Source organism: Centruroides sculpturatus, unplaced genomic scaffold (assembly GCF_000671375.1).
Source record: "Centruroides sculpturatus isolate CEXI.00-Female unplaced genomic scaffold, Cexi_2.0 scaffold907, whole genome shotgun sequence".
Classification (NCBI taxonomy): Eukaryota; Metazoa; Arthropoda; class Arachnida; order Scorpiones; family Buthidae; genus Centruroides; species Centruroides sculpturatus.
This window is the reverse complement of record NW_019385244.1, coordinates 47,334-54,631: the sequence shown is the minus strand read 5'-3', so window position 1 is coordinate 54,631 and position 7,298 is coordinate 47,334. Positions and strand designations below refer to the sequence as shown.

The 7,298-nt window shown below is 29.1% G+C and overlaps 1 protein-coding gene across 4 annotated transcripts in view; it reads left to right on the top strand.

Moving 5' to 3' along the window:
- LOC111636664 (RNA binding protein fox-1 homolog 1-like) overlaps positions 1–7,298 on the top strand; it is a 172,163-nt gene that overhangs the window by 160,869 nt on the left and 3,996 nt on the right. The window lies entirely within an intron of this gene.

Here is a 7,298-nt window from a genome sequence, read left to right as displayed (position 1 = left end):
TTTCGTTTAGCATCTTTCATATCAATAAAAATGAAAATTTGATAATTTTGTTTTTGTTTCTTTATGCTAAATGAAACAATTAAAATTTGATATGTTAATAAAAATGCATTGTATTATTTGCCATTGCTTGAACAGATCAACAGAATTCAAATAGAATAAGTACAAATATTACAAATATTATTCCAATAATGTATATTTAAGAAATGCTTTGTATACGTTAAATATTCTCTTCAAATTTTCACTACAAAAATTTTAAAAAATGCTAGTATATTTTAATCAAACAAAATAATACAACAGAAGTACATACATGTTTAAATTAAAAATATGGAACACAGTTGTTTGTATTTACCTACAACTGTTTTCCATGCCTGAAATATTCTAGTGATCAAACGATAAGAATAGATTATTTATTGGTTGAAACCGTGTCTTCTTCTTCTTGTTTCTTCTAATTCAATGTCACGACTTAGACTTATAGAAGAAAAAAATAAACAAATTAAACGATAACATCAAATTCAAGATAGAAAATGAAGCAAACACGGAAATAAATTACCTCGACATTAAAATAACCAAAAAGGCAAACAAGATTGAATTCAAGCCATACACAAAACCATGCGAGATCAGGAAAGTGTTAAACTACAATTCAAACATTCCACAGTGCATAAAAGAAAACATATTCATCATGGAGTATAAAAAAATTGAGAGTAGAACAAGCTCACTACAGAAGAAGTAAAAACATCTCAACAAGCTGCGAACTAAATTTCTATTAAATGGCTATCCAAAACAAATAATAAATAACTGGGAAAGTAAAATCAACAATAAAAGGCTGGAAAATAAACAAAACAAAGATAAAAACAGAGTAAGATACATATCCTTCCTCTACATTCGTGGCTTCTTTGAACAGGTAAACAAAAGTTTTGATAAAATAAATATAAAGCTAGCCCCAACCTATAACAACTTGCAAAAAAAAATCTGGAAGGCTGAACCTGGCATAAATAAACAACCAGACAAATACAACACTATCGAAATCATCTATAGAATACCTTGCACATGCGAACCGCCAAAAGTATACATTGGAGAAACAAAACAAAAATTAGAAACAAGATTAAAAGAACACATCACGGATTTGAAATATAATAGAGTCAACTCTGTTTTTTTATGAACATTGCACAACCCAAAACTGCAAAATAGATAAGAATGAAGTTATAATAGTACACAGGAAAAAAAATTGGTACAAAAGAAAATTTAAGGAAAGCTATGAAATTACTACAGACAAAAATAATATCAACAAGAATCTTAAGCATTGACATTCATAAAAACTGGCTACAATTAAGATAGAATGTTGATACAGTTGCAGGCAAGGCTGTGTGTGGCACTTGGAGTGAGACATTACAAGTTACGAGGCATGCGGAGGAGGCCGTCAAGTCGGGGGGCGAGGGACGGTAAGGGGAGTGGGAAGTATGGAATGTGCCTGACAGATACTGTATACACAAGATATAACCTATCTATGTAACAGACTGAAGAGGGACGAAAGCCCGAAACGCGTATCTGTATGAATTAAAAGTGGATGACGAAATTATTTGCCAAGTGTCGATAAATGCACCAAGTCATGACATTGAATTAGAAGAAACAAGAATAGATTAACTAATTTCATAAGTACTAAGTATTTGGACTAAAAATAGGTGGTTACGCCACTTACTTTTAATCTTACTTTCTTCTAGAATAGTCTAAATCAGGGGTTTTCAGCCCGCAGGCCGCATGCGGCCCAAGGCAAGTTCCAATGCGGCCCAATAAACGTGTAAACAAATCCGACAACTGTTTTAATTTTATTATTATTTATTTATTTCAACTGCATAAACTCAAAAAAGAAGTTTCACAAAGTCGTAAACCTTTATTCATATTTTTGAGTAAAAAGGAAATATTTTCAAATACTTGAATGAGGAAAAATTATTAAATGTGAATGAGGAAGGATTACTAAATAAAGCTGGAGTTGTGACTCAAAGGATTATAGACCAAAATTTGGGAAAAGGAGGGAAAGGTGAGAAAGGACAAAAGATAAAAAGTAGTGAGAAAGGTTAAATAGATCTTCTGTTATGCAAATATTGACCCTTAATTTTCCAACTGTTCTCACTTCTTTATCTTTTGTCCTTTCTCTCCTTTCCCCCTCATTTGGGTCTATAATTCTTTGAATCACAACTCCAGCTTTAATTAGTATTTCTTCCAACGTTGCAAGATTTGGCTACATTGCGCCAAATGTGGCTACTTTTTTTGTTTGACGTAAAAAATATTATTTGGCGCATTGGCTACTTTTTGGGCTACATATTATTTATAAATATATTACTTGAATAAAAATGTACTTTAAAATGGTGTTTGGTCGCTTTTTATTAGAGACCCAAATAAAACAAATATTTGTGTTTTCCAAATAAATTTTCATTTCTTTTATAATAAATGAATTTTTCTATTTCTAAGTAAAAATTGAAAGTGTCTGTAAAAGTAATTTTTTTAAAATATCCTTTTTCGTAATAAAGTTTTAATATTTATTATTATAATCTAGACATGTTAATCCTTAAATATACATGTATATTGGGTCACAAGTATATATTATATAAACTTATGGCCCAAAACTCCTTGACTTCTTTCAATGCGGCCCAGAGAAACAAAAAGGTTGGACACTCCTGGTCTAAATTATTTAATTTAATACAATAAATTTAATTTAGAATTAAATTATACAGTATTAAATTTAATACAAGTTGATGGCTTTAACCACCTACCTTTAGTTCAAATTACATAGTATCTATGAAATTAATCAGCAAAGTTCTAGCCAATAGTTAATTTAGCTTTATCATTTGGTTAACAGTTATATGTCTAAACATATCAATGGAATTTATTTAATGATAACAATAATTAATGTAATAAAAATACATATATTTTAGATGGTTAGTATTTCTTCAGCTATTGTTTCAAAACAAACTTCCACATGTTAGGTAGAATTTCAGGTTTTAGTTTAAACATTTTCCAATAATGTTTGTATATTTTAAATATTTATTACTGAGTAATAAGATAAATATTTCTTTTAGACACTCATCCTCTGATTTATGTCTTTTATTTCATCAAATTTCACATTTATTGCAATTGCATTGGAATAAATATGAAATTTGATGAACTCTGTTGTCATTGTTCTATTAAATTATTAATATGAAGCATTTAATCTAAAATATTAAAGTACACAATAATACTGATGCCATTAAAAAGTATTTAAGATATAAATGTTAAGTTTGATGGAATTTTATATATCAATAATTTGATATATTTTTTACTACTTTTATCATCTACTTTTACACCAGATTCATGATTAAACTAATGCATTTTATTTAAAAGTAGATGATCAGATTGCCATCTTGTATTAAAATATTTTAATCATTAAATCAATTTTTATACAGTGGTACCTTGACTTACAAGTATTCCAACTTATGAGTTTTTCAAGATACAAGCTGTCTCTTGGCTGATTTATTGATTTCAGTTGAGAGCTAAAATTCAGGTTACAAATAGGGTTTCTTTCCCGGGATCCCATTTTCCCGGGATTCTCGCCGTTTATTCCCTAGGAGAAAAATCCCGGGAAATTTTATTTTCCCGGGAAATCTCGCATTTCAATAATAATTTACCATGTCAGGTTTTCTTTCCATTATTTATTATACAAAAAGTTGCATCTTGAAGACTCACCTAAAAGAGAAATTTTGAGGTTTCTTGCTGAATATTATTACCTATGCTTTACAAGTCTCTACTTGTTAGTTCATCTATACATATAAAATTGCTTGTCCTGACTGACTGAATGACTCACTGATTCATCATCCCCCAGAGCAAACCGTGGTGTTTTTTTTACCTTCCTAGTACTTACTGCGTATCAAAAAGTACAGTATATATCTACACGTGTCTGAGGCCTTAAAGCTCCAGATCCCAGGCAACATCATCCAAGAAAAAAAATTGATTATATTTTTTACCTTTTTGACAGTTTCATCATAAAAAATCTCGAAAAAATTCATTAAATCTTCGCTGGAAACACGAATATTATCAAATCTTCCATATCTAAATTTGCGTAACGAAGCGGCTTGATATGTTGATGTTAACGTTTTATATAATCTTTACGTAAAATAATTAGTTAATATGAACTTAGAAAATATAAAAGGATATTAAAAAACCGACCTAAAATAAGCCATTTGTATGCATATTTCAATATAAACATCAGGATTGAGGTTTCTCCTTTTGATGAATTCCTTTCCGTATTTAGTAAATTTCATTATTTTCAGATCTAATTCGCTTATGAGTCTATAAATATATTTATAAATTAATTAATAAAATAATTTTATAAATATAATCAATGCCATTTTATGTTTTAAATTAAGATTTAGCATCAGGGCCGAATTTAAACTTAAGGTTAGTGACCAGACGTCTCGAATACCGTCTGATGGCCAGATTAAGATGGCAGCCTACCGCTCTAGGATCAAGAATCAAATTTTGGTTAGCCAAAAAAACCCCAGGAATTTTTCGGGNTTTATGATATTCCTGTATGATCTTTTTTATTCATATAAAATTCTATTTTACTATCTCATCCCGGAATTTCCCGGGATCCCGGGAAAAGAAATAATTTGTCCCGTAATCCCGCTGGAGGCAAATTTCCCGGGAAATGAGAAACCCTAGTTACAAACCAGCTTCAGATACCCCACTGCTAGTTGGTGCAACAAACCACATATTAAGAAAAAGAAGATGGAAAACTGCTGTAATTTTGTCATTTTTGTTACTCTTCCAATGTCTGACAGGCTAGCTTATAGAAAAACATGTAATCAAGTTTTTAGGCATTAGTTCACTTTCATGTTGTGTAGCGTTACTGTCACTCATTTATCAAATTTTCCATCTTTTCTTTCTTTATCTATGTGGCGAATGCCACAACATCTGCAAAACCAGTTTATTGCAGTACATTTTATTGTGTTCTTATACAATATTTGTTATTTAAAAACATAACAAAAAGATTGCGTGTTTTGGAGAGTCTGGAATGGATTAATAGCATTTCAATGGGAGGAATTGATTTGACACGCAAGTAATTTGAGTTAAGAGTTTTGTCACTGAACAAATTAAACTCATAAGTAAAGACACCATTGTATTAAGAATAAACTAATGAATTTGATCTGAAAATAGCATGGTAATATGGTTGAAATTAGATTTAAGTTGATTAAAATTTGAATTTTGATTATAAGTTTTATACTATAAAAATCATATCTTAATATTTTTCCAAATTTAAAATTTTTTTATATAGAGCTGCTAAAGTTTGTACTATATAATATTTCAAGAATATATATACTTACTGTACAAGCTAAATATATGATCTTCTAAATTTGAAAGAATATAAAATGGGATATTGAGATAATATAAAATTATTATTATTATTATTATTATTATTAATAATACATTTTATGATCAAAAAAATTAAATAAAAAAATGAAGTTTTATTTTATTTTTAAAACAAAAAATTACTATATATACATATTAATTAATAATTCTTATTTCTTTCATGATTCATAAACTAAAAAATTTTTTGCTGCAATAGTCCATGTCAAATTTCAATTGTCTGTAATCACAGTGACTAAATTAACAATGCAAGTATTTATAATATAATACAGTATGAGTAAATTATATTACAAATACTTGCATTGTTAATTTAGTCACTGTGATTCCAGGCAATTGAAATTTGGCATCGAATATTGCACCAAAAAGCTTTTTGGTGTATGAATCATGAAAGAAATAAGAGAATTACTTATGCTCTGAATCTCAGTAGAATAATTAATTAATAATATATATTTATTGTTTTTGTTCATTTTTAATTTATTTTATTAAGTTTTTAAAAGTGTAGCACATTTTTTGTTTATAAATATTGATGCTTTTGTTGTCAGCCTGATGATCAGACAAATTTAGTCTGAAGAAATGTTTTATTTTATTAAATTTTCAGACTCCTTAAACTTTTATCTTTTGTGTATGTTTTTTCATATTGCAGATGGAGCTGACTATGACAGAAGATTTTGTTTTATATGTACGTTGCAATCAAAAAGAAACAGAATTGTTCATGCTGTTTAGTGATAGCATAAAGTACAGTCTTTTTGCCATGAAAGATCATGCACTTCTTAGCTACATGGCTGTCAATCTGCCTCTTGGCAGGCTGATAGTCAAGTATCTAAGGGCATAACACAACATAACAGTCTTCCCACCCTCCTTACTTGCTAGATTTAGGATTTCAATTTCATTCTTGATCTCCATTCTTGAAGCTTAAGAGATGGCATTTTGATATGGTCAAGGAAATTCAGTCCAAATCACAATAGGTGCTTTGGTATTTTTGAAACAATTATTTTCAAGGAATGTTTGAGGCTTGGCAGAAGCAAATTGCCAAATAAATGCAGAGACTACTACTAAAATGAAGGTGATGATAGCTAGATTTAAATTAGTATTAAAAGTATAGAAGTATTAGAATCTTTATAGATCAAATCTAGTTTCTTTTTGATTGCATCTCATATTTTCAATTAAAAAGTTACTGCAGTCGTTTGCTATAAATCTTTTCAGCCATTTAATCTTAATTCAAATTTACAAACTACTGTATAATAATAGCATTATAAGTTATGAAATTATTATATTTATATAAAGATTTAAATTAAGTCTAATTTGACATTTAAATTAAGTCTGAATCAAGTCAAATTAAATCAAGATTTAAATTAAGTCTGAAAGGAATTCTTTTAGGTTGGATTCTCGGTTTAGTGTAAAGAAGTATTGTTTTGCATACATATTACTAGAATATATTTTATTCTAATTCAAGTGACCAATGTATTGGAATATGTTCTAATTATGCAGAACAAAAGACCAGAATTTTTAAAAACAAAAACTTTTATTAGAACTAGCTACTTTCTAGTACTGGACTTTCTGCACTTTATAATGTAAAAAGTACAATTATTAAGATTATTAAAATATTAAGTTTAACAAAATATAACTAGTTTTAATTTCATTAGAGGAGAAAAAATCTAGTAGAAGATAAAACTATTAGAGAGGTTGAGGCGCACGTTTTAAACGTGTAAACGTGTACGTGTGACGTTCGGCGCCGCTTTCCCGTAAGCCTAAAAGTTTGACGATGGTGTTTGGAATGTCGAGCGTGATTCCACCGACTATCCAAACACCATTGTCAAACTTTTAGGCTTACGGGAAAGCGGCGCCGAACGTCACACGTACACGTTTACACGTTTAAAACGTGCGCCTCAACCTCTCTATTA